Genomic DNA, 23,628 nt, shown 5'->3' on the forward strand with positions numbered 1-23,628 from the left:
TATTATAAGCAAAATTAACTTTAAAAATAAAACTCATAATTTAAAAAAAAATAGTGTTACACTGTTATATATTAGCTAGTTGCCATGGAGCTAATTTTACGTTTTAATTGTAACTATTTTATACACTTTGGGTTAGTTCAATCTATAATACATTATATTTTATAAACACTTGTTTGTAAAAATCTTCTGTAAAGTAACTTAAGCTGTCAAATAAATGTCGTAAAGTAACAATTTAAAACAAAACAGCACTGATGAAATACCTTAAAGTCAAACTTTTATCACTTATAATAGATCTAAGTTATTCTGATAATGTGTTGTTGTTTTTTTTATTGCTAGGATGCACATCTGCAGGATGGACACATTTAAAGAACGTATACATGCTCCAGTAAACACAACCCCCCCCCAGAGTATGCATGAAGATGTCAATCAACAGTGCACATTAACACCTCACAGAACAACTTAAAGGGAGAAACAGGAGCTCAGGGTTTTATGAATGCAGATTTCAAGTGAGCATCATATTTAGTTGTGTGTTTTTTTTCCAGCCTGTTTTGTACATCACTTAACAAACTCTGAAAAAGGTGGTCGGAAACTCGCAGCTCTGCCAGACTGTAGTGTCTCACCAAGAGAGGAACAGCTCACAACTTGGCTCAGTCCTTCACAGTTTTCTGTTATTTAATCCGTCACATGTAAGCATAAGCCAGCATTAGCACTCGTTGGCCTTTTGTTTTGTTTTTGTTTCTGGCTGTGTATGTAGGGTTAACTATTAACAAAAAAAAAAGAAACAATCAAAAAAAAAGAGAAACTTAATCAGATCTTTTGCTTTCTTCGTAGTTTCCTCTTCACTTTGTTTTACCTCTAGAGGCCTTTTCTGTTGCGAGGGCATCTTGTTTATTGTGATGATGTGTCCTCCTGCAGCGATAATCACAACAACTTTGGGAGGCACTGGGATATAAAAGATAAAATCTATGTGAAAATCAGTTGAAACAGACCTGGTCTTGCTAAAGAAGTTTCGTTATTTGGTATCATGGTAGGCCTTAAATCTACTCAGACTCGAGGGTTGGTGGCGATAGTACAAGTCTTTCAGTATTACAATGTGAAAGTGTAAAAGTCGTTACTTTAGCATCATTCGTTGTTGGTATCAAGAACGTCAAAGTTGTGACCTGGGGACCAAGAACGATTGAGCTGAAAGCAACACATAGACTGCATCAATGTTCACTGTCATTGTTTCTTTATTCTACAAACCAACCCTTGCACTGATGACCCATTGAACACAGTGCAGCACTGAGCGAAGTCCAGCTTAGGTAAGAGGTTTGGTTCGTTGAAGTTCGCCCGTAATAAACGGTGAAAGACAGATGGTTCATCCAATCATCTGCCAAGTTTCCAATGATGATGGTTCTGTGCAACAAACCACATGAAGGATAAGTTCAAGCAGAAAGATCTTCTCATTAAGCCTCATTCATTCACAATCATCTCATTCTCCTTTCTAATCAGCGATGGGTGTTTCCTCTTTCAGTTAATCAATCAGATTTAGCCACAATCGTCTTCAGCCAATCATGTTGCTGCCATCAAACTTTCAACTTTCAGCTGTCGTTTGAGTGCGAAATCCCTCCTCCACCCCTTTCACCTACAGTTCGTCATATCCAGTGCTCAGGTTGAGCTCGGCAGAAGTCCACTCTTCATCACGTCCAAAACTCTTCGTTCCTTCACCACCACCACCACCACCAGTGACTCCATCAGGGGGTTTCCTTCACTAATCACAGCTTCACCAACCCCTTCAAATACAATGACGTCTCAATGGGGTGCACATATCAATTAAATATATTTGTTCAGGTTAGTCAGGTTAAAAAGACTCGCCTGGAAGCTCTGTTTTCTGTAATCTGCCAAAAACAGAAAGAGTAATGCAATGGTGGGAGAAAGTTTTAACCAGGTGTGAAGCAGAACATTTTTTTTTATGGTTTCGAGATGCAACAAAGACAAGATACAAACAAAAACTAAATGCTGCTTTGCACAAATTCACATTATTGGAGAAAGTCGTAGGCTGCTCATTTACAGTGTTTACCCACATGCAAGCCACTCACTCTCAAGCTAGCATCAAGCGAGCGAGCAACTGGCATTTGTTTTGGAATCCCACTTCAGCCATTAGACGCTATATATTCCAAAACATCATTGTAAAGCACAAAAATGCATTATGACAGTAAAACCACCGAACATGGCGGTGCTAGGGCCATACCCATAATCCTATGCAGGGGCCACAAATGGTTGTTATCGCTCTGTCAACACAAACGTGGACACACCAGCGAGAGCACACGCTGCGTTTTAAAGGCCTGAAAGAGATTTATTGGGCAGCACCTCCGTTATGTTTCTGCTACGTTTAGCTCCAGATTAATAGGGACGTTACACTCAGGTTGCTGCAGCACGACGTCGGCAGGTCTGGCTTGTGCAGGGGAGTCCTCAGTGCCTACCCATGAGCCCTTGGGATCGCGCAGTAAATCAAACAGGAAATGCAGCAGAAAGCCTAATAAAGTTATTCTAATGATAGCAATCTCCGCGGAATCAGCCCGACTTAGATCGGAAACTTCTCCCTCTCTGTCTCTCTCTCTTCTGCCGAGCTGCTTGGTAAAAGCCAAACATTTTCAAAAAATGGTTCCTCAACCTCCAAACGTGGAGAAGCGGAAACAGAAGGTTAGAGGTGTGGAAATTAATAACATTAATCACTGAGTTGCTTTCCACCCTCCTCTCTTGCTCTTTGCCTTCTGGTTTTGAGGAGACGAGATTAAACATGAACCAACTCAGGGGGGATTGAAACCGTCCTTCTGATCGCATTAATTCAGCAACATCACTCTCACATGAATATGTATGCTGATTTCTGGAAAAAGTGGCACATGCCCTTGTCTTATCCTGGTTATTAACACGATCTAATTTTCAGTACGATGCCAAGCAGTTTCAGTCAGGTGAGTCCCGTAACTCCAGCACAACTGCAGGCCTCACCTGGCCTAAAAAGTTTGCAGATATCGCCGTAGAGCTGCAGAGCCTTTAGCTGGTTTTCAAGGGGTCTCATTCCAGGTCTTGTATTTATGTTCTGGGGGCCAACACCTCTGGCTGCCCTTTTATTCTGTCTCAGACATAACAGCTTTTGTTTAAAGTTCGGAGGCAGACACAACAACACAGCCGTGGCTCCACCGCGCACAGACCTTCCACCTCTGTTTACAGTTCAAGCATCTCAAGCATAATGTTGTGAAATGGACAGATGGATCTACTGAGCTTCCAAAGAATTCTGTTATCTTCAAAGTTTGTGCCAAAGCCTCTAGCCCATTCACTCGGCTATGTGTTCAAACCCACAGAAAAATACATTTCCCTATCAATAGTAATAGTCTTTTTTTATGTATTTTTTTCTGTGAAAAAAAAGTTGCTATGAATTTTTACAAAGCAAAGACTGTATTAAAGAGATGTTAGTTTGGAGATAGCGAAAAAGAGCCAGTCCAGAATCAGCTAAAATATTAATAAATGTTGGGTTTCTAGCCTTTTCAGCTCATGGTAAGGAATTATACATAACTGACTGTGCAGCCTGCGGTGAGAGGGAGAGAAAAAACTACAGTGAAAATCAACTCATCTCTATTTATTGAGTCTGTGGCCTGTTGTTCATATTCTAGGAATTTAGCTGAAGTGGCCTCTTGTTATTTGAAGTACTAATTGAACCCATTTTCCTTTTCCAAACCTGTCTTACCACTTTCATTTTAAAGCAATAACTCATCGATGAACAACACCACTCAGCAGACGCCACTTGTCACAATGGTTCCACTTATGCATTGACCAAAACAGACTCAACAGTGAAAGTTGCATCACAGATTTTCAGGCCATTGGCGCGTCAAAGTGCCTCGCCACTTATCAGTCTGAATTGGGTATAATATATTCAGTTTTAGGCTGTTTTTAAAACCATAGAGCTGAAAGCATCTCAGCAGATAAACCGGCGGATTTAAAGGTATGTGCGTTTTCACAAAATTTGGCAGTTTTTGACTTTTTTCACAAACCTGTCCTCTGAGGTTTACAGAGGCCTTTCCAATAAAACTCCCAAACAAGGAGGAGAAGGATCCTATTCAGTCTTTGTCTTTGATATTCCTAAATGTCCTTAAACCACGTAGAACCTTTGCAATATTTGAACCTTATTGAACTTAATTCAGTGGATTTAAGTAAAGCATGCTCGCATCTGTGTCACTGTTTGTAGATGTGAGTTGTGATCTTCCAATCATGGGGATGCTGATCCAGGAGAAGTTGACACGTCCTGGTCGGCAATCTGCATGGGAGCTGAGGTGCGGATATTTCATTCAGGCACTTCTTTCCTCTGATCATAATTGCACAGCGACAGATGGGCAATGGTGGAGCACGCAAGTATACAGCATGCATAGAAATGTGCTCATAGCTCTGAACAGAAACGGCTTTAAAGCAGTCAGGTGTGGGTTTTTTTGACACCTTGCTTGCCTACGTAACACCTACTTCTTCACAGTTGGGACGGAGTTGCATAAAAATGGTCATAAGCTCCAGGAAAAGATGCAAGTTTGAGATATGAATAGCTGTAAATCTTTCCCGTTACAGGTGAATGACGGAAATTGTGGCCATTTTTGAATCAGAGAGCTTCTCTACCAAGATAATGGAGCAGTTTGCGAGGCCTCTTGCCACCTTTCCCTCCTCGACAAGTAAGCATCAAGAGAAAAAAGGGAGAACGGAGAAGAAGCAGTTAAATTGCCTTAACAGCTGTGCAGGGTATGAATAACTCGTTAGCTGTGTGCATTTTAAGTCATCAAATCCCGAACCCCCCCCTCACCTACCCCTCATTTGCAAAGGGGACAGGAGGGAGGTGCTAATTAAAGTGATAAAGAGAACAAATCTTATCAAATCTGGTGCTGGATTTTTTTAGAGGGTGGGGTGGAGGTGTTGGTGTATGTGGAGAAAAAAATCCAGGGTTACATCTGTATTCTCAAACACTCGGGGAAGGTGCTATTTCATGTTTAATTAATTAAGCAGTCTCTTTAACTGTATCTTGACAAATGTGATGCCAATTAGATAGTGAGGAGAAATTGTTTATTGCTAATTAATGGTTGATTTCTGGGGGAAAGAAGTTAAATCCTCTGGTACCATACCTTTTTCCTAACTGTTACAATGCATAAATGAGCATCTTCCTTCATCTCTGTATTACAACTCAACGTACTGTTGGGGGAATGGAGGGAAACAGGATGTAACAGAGGGTAGAAGCTTGAGGTTTGACAGTTAGGGTGACATTTTGGTTTTCTCAGCCCCAGTGTACCACTGAGCAGAGCCCCTTATGGCCAGTTGGGATATTGCAACACTTTAAAAGCAAAAAAACACAAGACTGGTGACATATGAGTTGAGAATCAGGAGGATCAAATCACTACATGACTTTGTTTCAATGAAATTAGTGACAGAAATACACACAGTGATGACAGGACCTAATGTTCAGCTGTGGTCACAGTTCAGGTCATATGTGAGGCAGTAGAAAATCAATATGCTGGCTTCTCTTTCTGTCTCCACGTGTGTTTTCCGGCAGCCTGGCTGCAGCTGAGAGGTAAATGGTGAGATTGTACCACTGAAGCAAGGTAAAGTGCTTGGTTCATGTATCATTGGTTCACTCATTTGCTCCAATTAATCTGGAAAAGCAGGGGGGGAGAACTACTTTTTCAGCTTTTTGTGGACTGGGAAAAAAAAACAAGTACCAGAGTGTGTTTATTCCAGCTCTAATTTTAAAGAGGGTAATCTAATAAACATATTCACACACAAAAAAACAAAACCAGAAAATAACTCATTACTCATACGTCTGTTTTTTGTGTCTTGGTGTGTTTTTTTTGGAGATATCGGCCATAGAGAAGTCTGCCTTTTCTCGAATATGATGGAACCAAATGACACTCATCTTGTGCTCAAAGCGCCAAAAAAATACATTTGAAAAACTCAACAGAGACGTCTCTTTCCAGAAATCATAACCTGGTTACTCAAGACACAGAGCTGTTTCATGGAGGAACTATCTCCTTAAAATGATTTTTAGGCATCAGATGTTTGAGTAAGTTGTTGAAGTTGTGACAGCTTTACTCTGATGAGTACAACAACTAGTGACTATACAAGCATACTTTGCGTCTCTGTTTGGGTTTTACACAACACCATAGTTTCCATCAATAATTTATTTTACATGCAATTTGATGGTTTACTTCTCAGAATGAACAAGCACATTGTTTTTAGTTCTACATTCACGATGACTTCGATTTGACAGATTTTTTTGGTATCGTCTAATTGAATCACCTAATGACTGATGGCCTGCAGCTGTGAGATGGTGGGTGAGGTCAACCATATGAATACAGACTACAACACAGCAACCTGAAGAAGGTTTGAGGCTGCAACCATTGTGTTGGGCCCAGTTTGCAAATATGAAAATGTCAAGTAGTAGAAGTGAAGCCTTTAGCTCACTACTTTTGTGTTACAAACAGACATTTATGTTTGAAGGCCAAGAAGCTTCCACTTCAACAGACAAACCCAGCAGTGTGACAGAATCCATGTCTGACAGGCTTTGGTTTGAATTCTTTTTTTAAACTGGCTGATTTCCTGTTGAATTTTAACAAGCATGAACCAGTTTTGAACCACGACATGAAAGTTGTCGTCATGTATTTGTATCAAATCATCAGTTCATTTAATCAACCTGGAGGATTTTAATCTTTCCATCTTTTCAGATTCTTCATCTAAAAAACAAATAAAGAATATCATATCAGTTGTGTGTGACCTGTCAGGCCTGACCTCTGCGTACACGCCAGTTTTCACAGCATTCAGATCCCACAACTGAAGTCATAAAAATGCCTTTTGTTCCTCAACACTTCCTCCCATTGAAACCACTTGTGAATTATCATTTTCTCAGGGTCTGCCGTCATCTTTCAATTACTGTATGCCAAAGTGAATTAGTTAAAATAGGAACATGACACACTAAGAGTGTCGCCGTCTCTTTTGCGTCCGCAACACAGCAACTTTTCTATGTCGGGCTGGTAGGAACATTTCCTAATGTGTCATGTCGCTGGTTGAGAGAGTTCTGGTTGAACACAGTCTGTGACTACACTCATAATGAAAGTACAAGCTGAACAGCTGAACTCTCATGGTCAACAGGAATATCATTCAGATATAAAGTCCTATATGTGTTTAATTTATGGGCTTTGGGTGCTTAATTGTGTTGAGAGGGGCCTTCCAGACTAAATCTATTCTGCATATAATCAGAAATTTACAACTTTTCCATCTCTGGCGCCGTCCAAAGAAGAAGCGTCTGAGCATGCTGGGGAATGGGGACGAGGAAAGTGTGCGTGAATTTTAATTGTGCTTGCAGAAACACAGCCGGCGACTGCGGTGACATACACCAGCGTTCCCTAAGGTATAAAAATTTAAAATCAACTGAGTAAAAAAGAAAGTTGCCTTAAATGGGGTGGAGGAGTGGAGGGGGGGTTGCAATGGCATATCCAAATGAAGAGGGAGAGACGAAGGGACTCAATTCCCCAAAGATGGTTTATTATTCCATGCTAAAATGAAGCGGGAGCAAGGAGTGGTAGTCAGCGATGCGTCAGAGTTGCTCTTTGAAGACATTAAAAAGCTGAACGCACAACAAAGACCAGATGTTCCAACATGCCTTATTTATGCACCCATCAGCCTGCTTCCCATGTCCACAAAACACCAGCATATTTCTACCTTTTAAACTCGCACACAGCCTGCCTGAAAGAGAGAGCGCTGCTTTTCAGAGCTTTTCGCTGTGTCTGTCATCTGGAATTGTGGGACAATCAGCGAACATCCCCGGTTCGGCTGCAATCATCTCCAGTTGAAGTTTAACGAGATGGAAACTGATACAGAGTTCTCCTCTTTGCGATAGATGCTTTGCACAGTATCGGTGCGCTCACCAGAGTGTGTGTACGGCATCTTCGAAAGGCTGCATTTTGCACAAAAATTATGTTCTGACCCAAATACATGCACACTACGTTCAAGTGCATGCATCCCTGCACATGTGCACTGATGTTTCACACATGCACAAGTGAGCACACGTTTAACATATAGCAAACATACAGCACACAATCTCCTCTGCAAGAGCTGCTGGGTAAAACCATCAACAGTATATCGCCTGGATTTTACTCTGAAACGCCACAGACAGGGGGAAGAGATCCTTAAACAAAAATCTGTTCAGTTCAATTAAAAAACAGGGAGCTATCTGCTCCAGTGCGGGAGGGGGGGATCGAGGAAACAAAGAGTGCTAAATTGATGGCACCACAATAAAAACTATTAGCTGGGGAGTCGACAGATGCTGATGTGCCGGTCTCCTTTCCAGGGATTATTATTTATTTACACTTCTCAATCACAGCCTCCCAGATGCCAGCCCGGACTCTGGCGTGGCACGCACACCCAGAGGGAGGGGAGGAATGGGGGGCTGAGGAGGGGGTGGGAGGAGGAGGAGGAGGAGGAGGAGGAGGAGGAGGAGGAGGAGGAGGGAACTCTGGGTAATAGAGTAGCCTGGTGAAGAGATGGTGGTGTGTTCTTCCTTGTTGGGTCACGGGGTGAAACGTTGCTTTGACGGAAATGTCTGAGAAGAGCTTTAGTCGCGTGCCAGCCACAAATCGACATCTAAAATACACCTGATGTGGGTGGTTTTTTTGTTTGTTTTTTCTTCTCCTCCACCCTTCGGAAGGTTCCTAATCGCCAGTGTACTAATAGGCCTGCGCGCATCTGTCACTTAGAAGCAAATTGCTTCATTTAAAGAAAAAAAAAAAACTGCTCACAGAATGTATCCAATCTTGGAAAAGATTGGTTATACAAAAGCAGGGGAATGTGGACTCTGAGGTCATTGTGACTTAATTTGATTTGATTCAGCATCTGAAGACAACACGTATTAAGCTGTCTAATGATTGAGCTCTGATAAGACGGCAGCCATTCACAGAAACACTGCTCGGAGACACTCAGCTTATATCCATTTCTTTTCTCTCTGCAGTTCATCCCCTCCTCTGTCTGCTCCTCCCTGCTCTCTTCCCCAAAGCAGCAGTTGAAGACGCTGATTTGGATTTGTCAGACTTGATGGAGGTTTTTTTTCCCCCCTTCACAGACGCCTGTCCTTGCCTCGTCTCTGGCCTGGAGAGTGTCTGAGATGTGTGCCCAGCGCCTCTCAGTATGCACGTTGCCTCTCTCTTTCTCTCTCTCCCCCCTGAAAAACATCTTTATTCAGCTTCTTCGCTAATGTCTGCGGCACAGGCATCAACATGCTTTGTGCGAAATGAATTACTGCTAATTAAAAATCAACAGAAATGAGCATGCAACACTCTGTGCCCCATTAATATTTTAACCAGCAGCAGCAGTAATTAAAGCCGCACTAATTTTTTCCCTCTCTCGCTCAGCATCTACAAACCAGTCAATAAATTACATCAAAAAGTACAGGTGTGTTTCCCTGTCAGAGCTGTAATATCATGATAAATCGACATCATCCCTCATAGTTAACGGTCTCACCTCCCCTATTCGCCAGCGACTCACTACTTGCTGTTATCTTTGCCAGTGTAAATGGGAGAAGGGCGCCGAGGCCTCTTGTTTCACTAGAACACGCAGGTGTCTCAGTGTGTCTCATTTGCAGGTAGCAAATGGATGCTAAGAGCACCATTAATGGAGATGTGTTTTTTCACTTTTCGCTGGGTGTTTATAAAAGACTGTCTGAAAGAGAAATCTGATGTTTCATTCATGGCTTCGCCCTCGGGCAATAAGTGTTATCACCGAGCGCTGCTGCTAAGCCCTTGGATCTGAAATGTTAGGTATCGTTTTCTCAGATCACAGCGTTTTGATTTAGTGCAACAGCTCTCTGTGCAACTTAAGCGCAACAACTCAGCCAGTTCACCCAATCAGTCATTCTGATGGGGGATTTAATATAGAAATGAAGCTAAGAGGATGAATACAGGAGGTGAATCAAGGGTGGGAAGGCCAGGAACGATGGCTGGGAACGTTCTTCTCACTTTATTAGTTTTCATATCTGAATTTGTTGCTGGTTATTGGAGGGTTTGAGGAACTGAAGACAACCTATATATTACATAACCTCAGGTCCAGCCAAGCGTCTGACTGACTCATTTTCTCACTCGTTTTCTTCTGGAGATATTCTACAAATTGTTTTTGGTCCATCCAGAAGCTGTTCTGGAGCTTTCTATTCAGATTCAGTAGCTGCTAAATGGACCTTGTGCTGAGATTGTTTTGTCAATTGCTTTTTTGTTTTCTGAGATTAACTTTCAATTTGTTTTTTTTGTTTTTTGTTTTTTTTTACCTCCAGTGTTCATTAAAGACCTTTTTTTTGTTGAAATACACTAATAAGTTCACTGGTAACAAGTCATTTTAGTCTTATTTTTCTCCTAAAAGTGATCATGTGGAAAGAAATTATGAAACAAATGCAAATTAAGTGAGACATTGTGCATGCTGGTACTAAAATATCTAGTATATATATTATTACAGTATTATCTCTCCACACTCACATACACACACAAACATACAGAGGTGTATCTGTAGTTGACTGGCCATTGCATTCATGCTTTGTGAGCCCTGAGGAAGGCGCTTCTTCTCTTGTCAGTGTAATAAAATGTACTGAAAGTTTCTCCTGAACTTTCTGTACTTTTTATGCCTTATTTTACAGCTTGACGAGAGACAGGAAAGGGGGGAGAGGGAGAGGGCTGGAATCAAACCCTGGTAAAAATACATGGGCCATGCATTGTACCAGGTGAGCTATGAGGGCGTTGTGTTTTCTTTTGCTCCTTCTCTCTCTATGCTGGAAGTGAAAAATACCAAAAAAAAATGTTTTCTGAACCATAATTCATAAATTTCCACAGGTTTAGTAACTACATCTAGAAAGAAACTCTTGTTGGAAGCATTCCTTTGTCTAAAAAACCTGCTTTAATTCACCAGTAATGAGTACCAAAGGCAGGTCGCTGAGCTTTTCAGTACAAACAAGAGGCACATAAATTCATTTCACAACAAATTGTCCAAAGTTTTTCTTCCCTATATTCAACAAAAACACAATAGAAATTAAAGATAATTTGGTATGCTTCAGGTTTTCGACAGCATGCAAGGCAAAGTCATTGAAAAAAAGAACTCATCACCCGAGGAGCTGCATAGCTATAGTAACAGAGGTGACACCAAAGAGCAACGTGTGTACAACAGAATTACACTGTTAACTTTCATGTTGACGATTAAAACGCACGGCTAAATAAGACATGCCAACACCAGTGTAAATATTAATTTCACTGGTGTTTATATTTCTGAGCCGTGGTTGATTAATAAGTAGAGTGATGCGCGCTCTGGGCTTTTAAAGTCAGCAGAGAGTAAATGGGTTGATTTTCTACGTGCCTAACTGGCTCTAAGCAGAAAATAATTCTCCTCTCGTCATGAGCATTTGAGTGGTGCTCTACTATTTTTAAGCCGGTGTTGTGACCTATGTCTGTTTCTCTGTTTCCACCAGATAATTTCAATTAATCGCCTTGACTTTAGGTTGTGAGTGGATGTGACTTTTCTGTTGTAACTGCTCGTCTGCTGATTAGGTTTTGACTAAATCTCTCTAATGGTAGAGCATGACTCCATCAGTCCATTTCAGTGTGTGTTTGTGCTTGTGTGTGTCCACGTGCTGAATGTGTGCGTGTTTCAACAGTGTAGTATAAGTGCTCACATGTGTTTGTGCTCGTAATGGCAGAAAGTCAGTATATCCAGTGCTTGCAAAATGTATCTGATTTTATTATTGTGAGTCTGCTGAACTTCTTTTTTATGATGCACACACTTAATTAGCTGTTTCTCTATGTAAACCTTGCTTTTTAGGGGGGGGGGGGATTTTGATGTTGTCACGTAGACTAATAAATTATCTTCTGCAGTGGTGGAAGAAGTATTCAGTCAACTTCAATAAAAGAAACAACACAACAGTGTAAAAAAAAACAACTAAAAATCCTACATGAGTAAAAGTACAGAAGAATTGTCAGCAAAATGCATTTAAAGTATAAAAGGACGTATTCTGCATATATAACATAATTATAATTTTCTTTTATTATATATGATATTATTAGATTGTTGTTGCTGATGCGTTAGTAAGGTTTTACATGTTGAGGTGAAGCTTTATGTTTTATAAACCAATGGGTTAAAAGATAATTAATGAGATGTTAATTGGGTAGAAAAAAAGATGTTGGATTCTTTTTTTGAACTTTTCCTTAATCTTTACCTCAGTTATTTAAATTAAACTATCTGAGAAGGAAATGTCTCTCTGGTGGAACTGCTGAAAACTACTGGGCATATGGACAAAGAACCTAAACTAGACATTATTTCTTTATGTTGTTGCAAGACAGAATGGTTGGAAACCACTGATTCAGACTTTAAAAATTCTCAGATTTTAAAATCTCATCATGTTTTTTTTTATGTAAATCTAAATCCAAAAAGTTACCAGTAACTACAGTTTTCAAATAATTGTAGTGGACAAAAAAATATAATATTTTCCTCAGAAATATTGAGTATAAAGGAGCATAAAATGTAAATACTTGACTAAATGTACTTAGTTACTCTCCACTCCTGCTCTTCTGTGAGTTGAAGCACTCAGGCTCAAATATTTTCCAGACATATCTGATAAATAAAAAGATGCCTCAAGAATTGCCTCATGCTTCAAGACTTTATTGGAAATCAGAGGCAGTATCAGGTACACTGCTGAACTCGAAACAAGAAAAAGCACAATTATTTCTGTAAAAATAGCAAAACAAGTCTATTTACACTGAAACACAAGTTGAAATAACATTACTGTGCTGGGAATCTTTATTTTAGGACAAAGTTTAAAAGGACTCAAAATGACCTGAGTATACAGGGATATGTAGAGTATGTAGGGATATTTTATCTGATTTTAGATCAGTTATTGCTCTCTGTTACAGTGGCTCTCCTTAAAAAAACATGATTAAAAAAACAAAAACAAAACATGATTATCAGTCCGATATGTTGGACCGACAATCGTGTTATTTTAGAGCCATTTGCTCCAGTGACCTGGTCCGCTCAAACACACAATGGAGGGTTTATGTGACAGAGTTCATGACCTCAAAAACAACAACAAAAGTCTATTGACACGCTCACAATAAACATCCCAGGAGAGTTCAGCTGCTCATATAGAACATAAAGTGACTACTGATGTAAATTGTTGATAACCATAAACTGGTCTGAAAAAAGAGCGAGAGAACTGATGCAGATTTAGCTTTCGTAGAAATCCCCTTTTTCACTGGTTGCAACTTAAAAACCTGCAGTGTGGAAAAAAAAAGGTTAAAAAAGTCTAATTTGACTTCAGAAGTTAAAAAAGAAGAAGCAATCGTTCATTATGGTCATGTTACAAAACATTTTCTGCAGCTGTAATGCAGGACAGATGTAGACTGCTTCTGTACGCTGATGTTGAGTTGTGAAATTGTTTGTTGCTGCATAAAACCACACAGGGTCAGAGATGCAGTTATGATAATTGCTTAATTGTTCTATTTATAATCCGAATATGAACGACCTTGCGTCGTATCGGCAGCATCAGCGATGGCTGTGCCCTCTTTGTTTCACATCTTTCAAAGGAGGAGGGATGACACACAAAACGAGATAAAGAATAAGACGTTTAGTTCACTCTCCGCGCACACACACAGACACATAAACACACATATGTACACTTTACCGTTTCCAAGACGATACTGAAGCCTCCATATCAGGGGTCTGTCTGTGTCTTTGGCCCCGCTGTTCTCGCTCCCTGCACAATGAAATTATACCATAGCAAGCATCGTCTCATGGAGGCAGATTCAAGGCCCATTTATTTGAGATTGCTTTTAGTGTAATTCAATAAAGGCTTTTTTACTCATTTATTTCCATGGTGAAATTCATGCTGAGGAAAACCAGGGCTGTATTTCCCTCATTAGCAGTAATAATAACCATAATAACAATAATGGCATTAAAAAGCAATCATTTGAAAGATCCTGCCGTCAATGTCAGTCTCAAACAGAAAATATAGATGGACGCTGGACATTATTTTTTTGTATTTATGGCAGACAATTTAGCAATGGCTTTATTATCATAGCACACATCGATGAATTACACGTATCCGACAAAGTACTCTGTGCCTATAAAAGCTGTGTCAAACACAAGATTTTTTATTTTTTTATTTTTTATGTTCAGCTAGATGATGAGTTTTGTCTTGTTAGGTTTTCAATTAGATCATAAGTTTGGTCCTAGATAAGAGAATAGAGAGAAATACTGGAATGAAATAAAAGACCTAAAAACGGGGAGGTGGTGCAAACATGAAAGGAAGGTAAGCAGGAGGGAGCAGAAAGAGGATTGAGAAGACAGCAGAGCGGCGGGATCCACAACTCCACCAGTCAGATCCATTTTCCACCACTGGAGGCCAACTGGCTATCAAGATGGCGCCGCCGTTGCTGAGGCTTACAGAAGAAAACTTGGTTCTCTTGCTGATCTGCGGAGCAAGCACAGCCTCCCCGAATGCCCTGCAAAAATAAATATTTGAATATTCTCCGGCACTCCTAAACCAGCTTAAATTGGATCATTTTATTTTGCCGCTTGCCCTTGCCAAAATGCCAAAAGAGTGTGGGTCTTGGCGAGCCTTTCGCACCCAGGCATGCCACCCTCCCCCCGGCCCTGCCCACCCTCTGCACTATCAGCTGACACAGAGTCTGCCCCCGGGCTGCCTCCTTTCTCCTCGGCCACACTCCTGCTGTGTGGAGCTGGCACACCGAGCCCACACAGACACCGGTCTAAACCGGCCATGCGTCCAGAGCGCTCCTACGTCATCAGCATCAGGTGACTCTGTCATCACGGCCATCAAAAAAAACAAAAAAAACCCAGCAGATGAGGAGGATGTGCTGCGTCCTCATCTGGCCTATGTGGAGTTTCGGTGCCGGTTACTTTGTGGTCGGACTGATGTGACGAAGATTTCAGAGATGTTTATGGATATCTCCCAAAAGATATCTGCTTTATGAAGTCATTTATGTATTTGTAAAAACCTCTCTTTCTTAAAATAAGTTTTTTTTTAAAAAGTGCCCGTGCAGTAAACTTACTTCAACCTGTTTTCAATACAAATTTGCAGAAATTAGTGTCTGTACCTTGAAAGAACAATAAGGCGTATCACTTCACTACAAGCAAGAATAATAACACTTGATTCAGAAAATTCTGCCAATAAGTTGATTTGCCTTGGAAACAGGTTAGACAGTGTTTTTCCTTTCTTATTTTACGAGAAGTCTTAAAGGGATCTGGTTTCTATACTTTTCTTCTTGTCATCAAATCCCACAAAAAGACCAAAACCAACAATGAATTGATTCTGCGAACAAGTATTGTCTGTTTCCAAAGCTTGGTATATTTTATTCCTCTGTGCGATGGAGCTCCATTGTTGTCCAAAAACTATTGAAACACATCAGTGAGCCACACTGGGCCGACATGTTCCTTCGCTACCATGAACACACACACACATAGGCAGTTTATTTTGAGTTGATCCCACATACGTCGTCCTGCTGCTTTAAATCCTCACTAGACCACATATTGTGTATTAATCCTCCACTGAAAATAGTCCCTAATGAATGCAATATTTCTAATTAGTTTAGTAACATTTGCTCAAAACTTTGGCCTCCATTTATTTCTGTTTAGTATGAAAAGCCGTCACAGTGAACATCAAGTATGCATTTTGTTTTTCTTTCCGAATTTTAATCAGTTAATCAGAAATATGTATATATTTTTTTAAATTAGGAACTCCATGCAACAATAATGCAACATTTGCACAACCCAAGTTTCAATAGTCTGCTGGTTAATTTCCATATTGTATGGAAACAAAATAGATGCAAATTTATCAAAACACGTGGTTAGTTGTGATGAAACAGTAGTAAATGCGCTAAGCAAAACTACCAGTATGATCCTCTTATGAGCTCAGTTATAAACCAAAAACTTGCTGTACTCGTTCAGACTATCTTGTAGTGTTCAGTGTAGTGTCTGTCAGGGCCCAGCTGTCCTTCAGGCAGATCTTTAACAATAAGCTACCAGCTCACTATCTGCCCCGAGCACTGAAAGTATTTGCTGCACTGCTGCAAGTGTAAATTAGGTATCCGAGCCTAAACAGTTTTACTGAAGCTCTCGTCTCAGTCGCTGCATTTCAGAGTGGATTACAGCTCGTGTCTCTGCACACAGCGAGAAGTGTGCAGACCGAGATGAGAAGAATGCTCAAAGTGAAACAACTGGCTGCTGAATGTGCTATTTTGCTCACTCTAAAATTAAATTTGTGATTTAATACACTGCTGTGTTTTTTTTTTTATTTTATTTTTTTTATTCTGAAGTTTGCCCACAACTTCTGGGAAATGTTTGGCCAGCACCTGCATGATTAATATTTAATGTAGCTGATTTGGAAGTAAGTATTTACATGGCCTTTAATTACTCGGGTCATTTCAAACTTACAGTTATTGCTGCCTTTTTCCCAGATATTCACTCTTTTTTGTGTACAACTCATCAAACTGCTTTCATCAGTTGTCTATAATTGCCTCATTAGAGTTCTCCTAATTATAGTGATCAAGGAATCTTCCATACATATCAGCAAAAGGAGAAAAACCTTTTTTTATCATTTTGACAAAGTGATCAGAGTGCTCTAAGGCTCATACAGAAGACATGGTATGTTACTGTAATGTATATTGCCAATGGTGCTCATCTCTTTTGAAAGGCTGCGTGTTGAACAACTCTAACCTTGTGAGCCATCTGGCTTCATCAGACTCAAATTTCATTATTTTTTTGCAAAGTAATCCATCCTAAAAACTGGAAAAGAGCTTCCAAGATCCAGATGGCTGGTGAGGTTACAGCACTTTTGATTTGCCTTGGATCTACGATAACGGTCCGTCTTAACAACCTCGAGGAAGTGGAGATAGACTGACCATGAATTAGGGCCAAACACTTTAAAGCCCAAGTGTGTGATATCAGTTCAGCACCTTAGTGTATCCCCTCCTGATCACATGTTAATTTAAATAAATCACATTTCGAGAAAACAAGACTCAATCATATTGACAGCTGAAAGTAATTTATGTAAATATGTTGATTCTTTAATTTTGTACAGGTTTTTGTGTTTGTAATCCTCGCACAAAAACGCCAAGAATTGAATACACAATGTTGTTTAATATGTTTTTTTTACATCTGATTTCTTTTCCAGTGAGAACTGATTTGGCTATTTGCAGGTTCAAACCGATTAAATTGGTATGAATAATATTTTTTTTTGCGTAATTATCTAAATGTTGTGGAACCACAAATCCTTTCACAAAGACATCTAAAATTGTTCACTTTTCAACCAATCTAGTCATAGTTTTAGCATAATTTTAGTATAATAAGTAAAAAATCTTGATTTAATCATGTTGACCTTCCATGAAAAACACACAAATAACAACTTTCCCATCTTGACAGTAGAGAACAAAAACAGGCTTCATCACAATGTTCAAGGTATAGATCAGTTTGTACATTTATGAATTGATTGTGGTTGATGTAGACTTTGGTGCTTTCAAGCAGGGGCGTACCCAGACTTTTCTTTACCTGGGCTGGGGCACAGGCCAAGAAGAAGTATATGTCTCAGCTTTCCAGTCAGACCTAATTTATGCAATTCATATGCTATTTAGGGACCCCAATATGCAGAAATATTCAAATACACTAGATGAAAATAACACGACAACCAATTTACTGTACGTTTTTTCCCCAAAACTGCGGGGGATTAGCATAAAGTGTGCATGTCTGCAAAGGGGAGACCCACAGAACCCATTTTAATTAATATATCTTAAGGTCAGAGGTCAAATGATCAGTTTGAAATTGGCCATGTTTTTTCATCACCAAAATTTTGCCTAACTTTGGAGCATTATTTAACCCCTTTCCCAGCATGCTGGTTAGGTCATTTAGGTTAATATGATACCAGCATCTTCACTCTAGCTTTAAATCCCCATCCACTCTCCTGCCTAGAAAGAGAACGTTCCTGCATTGGCACTTATTTTTACCATTGGATGTAAATCGTACAGAGTCTTAATGGGCTGTGTAATTATACCACATATCAAATGTTGGTGGTCCAAACACAACATTGATTATAACTTAAAGTGAGAGTGTGACATGACAAGATGTAAAACCATCTGTAGGACTTTTAACACCTTTTCCTTTCATGACATGTCCACATACATCTGCTTTCCTTCCTGTTTTCTAAAATACACACAGTGTCATGTCGCATGTGTGAGGACATCAGCCTGAATGTAGCAGATTAAACCTCCAAACTACAAAATCTACAATCTGTTTTACAAAATGCATGTATGCTTACAATTTGTGATAATATCATGCACTGTAAAGAGCGATAGATGTGTGTTATGAAAAGCAATATTTTACAGTGTGTGATATGAATACTGGGTAATTTTGCTGTCATAAAACAGGGGGGAGTGGGAGGTAATGAATATTACACCGTCTGGTCTGTCCAGCCCCCCTCCTCTTTTATGTCTCTAACTCTCTCTCTCTCTCTCTCTCTCTCTCATGCAGCTGTAGCGTCCTCGGGGCTACTGGCTAACCAGATCAGGTGCTAAATTCACTAATTGAATAATTTCACTGGGCTCCACAATGGGCCCTTTGAAAAGCGCCTGCTCTTTGTGTCTGTCCTCGAGTGACTGAAAGTGGTACAGCCTTTTAAATGAAAGAGTAACGCAGGGCTGCTGCAGTGGAGTAAATGCACTGCGATGATGTGCTGGCTTTGTGTTGCAGTGTTGTTTAACAGGACCAGCCGCAAAGTATCTTGGCCCTCAGGTGTATTGGATATCAATGAGAATGGTTTCACAGCACATTCTGTTGAAGCAGATTTGTTGAGATTGGATGTTGGCCTGTTGAAATCCCTGGATTGACTTAGAAAGTCAGCAACAACCTTAATTCTTTCTAAATCAACTGTACAGTTGGTACTGTGGATAGTGCTTGAATGGTACATTTAACCCCTGATTAGTCGAGAAAGTAGCAGAGGCTTTCTTTCACTCTCTCCCACCACATGCATTGTGCATGTGCATTTTAAAGGGACTATTTTTCAGCTGCGGATGAATACACATTTGATACTCTTGTGAGTAGCTACGGCAACAGGACAGTAAATGTGGGAGTTACTTGAAAAGAAACTACAGTTCAAGTGATGTTTTTAATAGTTTATGGACAGTAAGATATAAGAGGCTTTGGCTTTACAGTCAATACTTGTTAGGATCAATTCATTGTAGATTTTTCATGGGATTTGCTAATAGTAGAATATCACCACTCATCTTTTAAAGTTTGGCTTGACCTCTTGACCTTGTTTTCTAATAGTTTTACCCCCTAACATACAATTTTCCTCTTTTATTTCCACTTTAGGAACTTTAATGGGGCATAATTTAAGAATGTAAGAGTTTAAAACATTAAAAAATTAACTAAAATTATCAACATAATGTAAAAAAAACCCTAAAAAAACCCGTCTATGTACCACCTCAGGAGTCGATAGTCTGATAGCTCAGGCATCCACCATGTAGTTTCAGCTGGGAGATGTGCTGCGAGTTCACTGCTTTGTTAAACAGGAAAATACAACCATACACCTTCTGATTTTCTTTTGACAGAAATAAGCTTAATTTCCCTGTTCGCTCCTTGTGAAACACACTTCGTTTAAACTTGACAGAAATAAAATGAAGCTCAGCAAAACTGTGTTGGTTAGTCTTTCCACTGTTCCAACAATCACCAACTCTAGTTTTGTCAAAATAAATCCTTAATTCACTGTTATTCAGAGTTAGATGTGACACATATTCTGCCTCTCTGTTTACTGACCCGCCTCTTGTTCCTCTCCCATGTAAAGCCTCCCCTGTTCCCGTCTCCGGAGTCCGAGTCCTGGTCGAAGCTGTTTAAATCACCTGGTTACTTAGTTCCCTGTCATCAAACTGGCCCTTCGTCTCTCCCGCTCCAACCGTGTTCACTGAGGCTGCTGAGCCCAGTACTGTTCCCCACCCACCCAGCTCTGGTTCTGGTGCTCACACCCCCCCCCATTTTTGGTAACTTTGGGATCTAAAGTAAAGTCTGTCTGCACACAACAATGTTTTTTAATAGTCAAACCCAAGATGTGATTTTTTTTTATGACTGCATTATTAAATTCATTTTATGAAATGTCTTGTGCATAATTCCAAGGATTCAAGGATTTTATTGTCATATAACAATATGTGAATTTTCATACTGCTCTCCAGTCAACATGTACACAGTATACAATCATACTATCACACAGTTACACACACACACACACACACACACACACACACACACACACACACACACACACACAGTGCTGCACAGACAGTTAGAGTAGCTCACAGCATGTCACCATACTGCCATCGTGCTTTTTCAAGACACCTTTTTCCTAACACATTTTCCAGCAATGCAGCACTAAATATTTTTCTGTCTTCCTTATTTCTGTTTTCTTACTTCAATACTATATACATTTTATTTCTCACCCAAATTAGGCATTACACACAGTCCTACAATAACGTGGAGACACTGATGTAAGAATTTACCCCCTCCAGCCTCAAACTGTTTGCCTCAACCCTCTCAACCCAACATGCTTGGGGGCATTAGGGTTAGACAAACAGTTTGTAAGTTTGTTTGTAAGGGAGAAGATTTTGGTGACATCAAACTTAATTGAATTTTCTTTTGTGGGATTTGAGTCTGCATACACCCAGCCGCCCTCTGAACTCCACATCCTACCCTTCTGCCTCAGTGCCAAACGACTTCAAGTTTCAAACAAATGTTTATTTTTATCTTTTGTGCACCTTTTTGCTTTTCAACCTGATCATTTGAGGCCATCCAGCGGAGTTAAGTATCTTAGGTCGGATTGGATATAACTCTGCTAATGTGAAGGGGAAAAAGGAAAGCTTTATGTATTACTTACTAAGATTCACACCTACATGAGTGTGCTTACTGCTGTGGCTCTGACAGCCTGCCTCTCCCCTGGCAACACTGACGTTTAACAGTGACTGCAAGATCACAGAGCATCAAAGGCCACCAGCAAACATTGTGACAGTAACTTTTGATGCACAGAACACAGTTTGTTCTGCTGTTAATGTACTTTATATACTGAATACTGGCCAAAGTTTGGATTATGTTTATTCTGGTCTGTAGCATTCTTGAGCAATCTAGAAATCAGGGGCCAAATCTTTGGTATCGATTCCAAATATTATCCAGGATTTCATATACAAATTTCTTTGTACTTTTTCATTCATCTGGAGTGATACAGAACTCTGCAGGTTGATGCCTCAGTATGTGAATGAAAGTTTTTTTTTTAATTCATTTAATTATTTGCAGAATGTATCATCAAGTTCAGCATCCTCACAAATCGACTCAAGAGTTAATCGGTGGAAGTCAGATTTCCCTAAACACTGTGCTTGTCCCAGCTGAATCCTCCACCTCGTACTCCGCCCGTCATCCAAAGCTCTGAGCCCCTTCATAACTTTCTGCCTACTTTGAAGTTATCTTTGTGCCTCTTCAGGGGCCAAGAGCCTCATGGTCATGGATCTCCTTATACAATCCATCTCAAAAATGGAACGGTCTTTGGCAACCTGCTGGCCTCTTCTCACCCAGAAATCTTTGTCCCCAATTCCCTGAGCTTAGGTATGACGTCTGGAGTTCCCTTAGCTCTGCTCCAACCAGACCAGTGGATATCAAATGTTTCTTCGCCTCTATTTACTCATCTCGTGACCATATTTCCCTACTTTAGATTGACCTCTTTGATCCCCCCCTTTGTGGTGGAACCAAGATTATAGGAGCGGGGTGATGGAGGGGGAGAGAGGCTGCCAAGTGGCTGACTGACGAGCTGCCTTTCCTGGGCCGCTCAAGCCTGAAACCTCGCAGTGCCATCCCCACTTCGGCCCGAGCCAGTCTATATGACTTATAGAGTTTGGGCCCCTCCATTGCCAATCCCACTTAGAGTGCAGTTTTCTGATAAACAAAAGCACATTCAAGCTTTAGCTTCTCATTTCACACTATGTGCTTTGGCTGGAGGCAATGCTTTCCTGGAGCCCCTGGCCTACAGTCCAAAGAACGGCTCCAGTTGGCTTTCCTTTTTAAAAAAAAAGAGGGGAGGGGGGGGGAAAGACGCCACATGTGGAGGATTAGGCCCCATCTTTCATCCTCCACGCTCTCTGCTCGCCCTCTACTACCAGAGCCATCACTGCTCCCGGTGAGCCGGTGAACCAGCCCTGTGGACACATGCATGCACGCATTCTTTTTCTCTCCAACACACAACACAAACTCACCTGACTCTCTCTCTCTCTCTCTTTCTCTCTCTCTCTCTATCTCTCTCTCTCTCTCTCTCTCTCTCTCTCTCTCTCTCTCTCTCTCTCTCCATCTCCGTCCCACCCTCACCCCCCTCCGGGTCTTTTAACCGTGCACAGGGATTGCAAACATGAACACACAATCTCCCTCTTTCTGCCCGCTCTCTCTTTCAGAGCTCGAGTTGGATTTAAACTTTTAGTTTGGTGCGGGGGCGCACATATCCCTGGCTATTGTAGGAGGGAGTACTCCTGACTTTGACAAAAGCTGTACAGTTGTGATTCTGAATATTCTTACAGTAAAGTTTGTGGGGTAAGCTGAGACAGACGGATACAGTTTTAATTCCATAAATTGTCCTCATTGTGTCTTTGCATATTTTCACAAACGCCTGTGCATCTGAAATCTGGCAACTATAGCATACAGCAGCACTGTACATATGGTGCTTCAATCGAGAACCTGCGCCACTGACTGCCAATTTATTCCATGTCAGACGTGTAGATCTTGAATATACTTAACCTGTTAAGTGTGAACGGTTCGCCAGATGGATAGAAGGATGAGAATAAGGTAAACATGATACTTAATGCTCTTTCTATTAGAAATGTCGGGACTCAGATCTGAAGGCGAGTGGCACCCGTCAAGGCCCTTTGTCTCCAGCTAAGCAGAGATACCAGAGCGGTTATTAGTGATGCGCGTGAAACGCTAGCCGAGGCGCGTGATGACCCTGGGGGCCTTGCCTGTCTCAGGGAACAGATGTGCCACCCACTCGCAACAGTTGTACCCTACCCACAATGGCCTTGTGGGAGACGGTGGGCTAACTGCGGACTGAAGATGATACCTCACTTAACTAGCTCCCATGTTGGCTGCAGGGAGGGTGCGTCTCTCTGAGAGGAGAGAGAGGCAGAGGAAGGGAGAAACAGGGAGGGTGTGAACAGCACACATATTTACAGGATCAATATTTACCCAAAATTCTTCTCGGGAGCCAACACCTGCTGCATCTTTGTACAAAGTCGAGAAGTTGCTGAAATGAAATCGGCTGATCTCTCTTGAAGATTTCATTAACTTCCCCCCCCCAATATGAACTTGGAAACTTGATCAAGTTATCATGGCATTAAAGTCTACAGCAGATTTTTCTCTCCGCTTCTTTTTTCTCGTCAGACAGCTCATTAAAGCAAATACAGCTAATAATGAACATTTTAAAGGCTCATAGTACAGACTAATTTTCTTTATTATTTCTTAATCCTTAATGAAGAGTTTCATTTACACCATGCTTATAGAGAAAACATGCATTTCAATGTG

The sequence above is a fragment of the Dicentrarchus labrax genome, unplaced genomic scaffold (genome assembly GCF_905237075.1).
Source record: "Dicentrarchus labrax unplaced genomic scaffold, dlabrax2021, whole genome shotgun sequence".
Taxonomy (NCBI): domain Eukaryota; kingdom Metazoa; phylum Chordata; class Actinopteri; family Moronidae; genus Dicentrarchus; species Dicentrarchus labrax.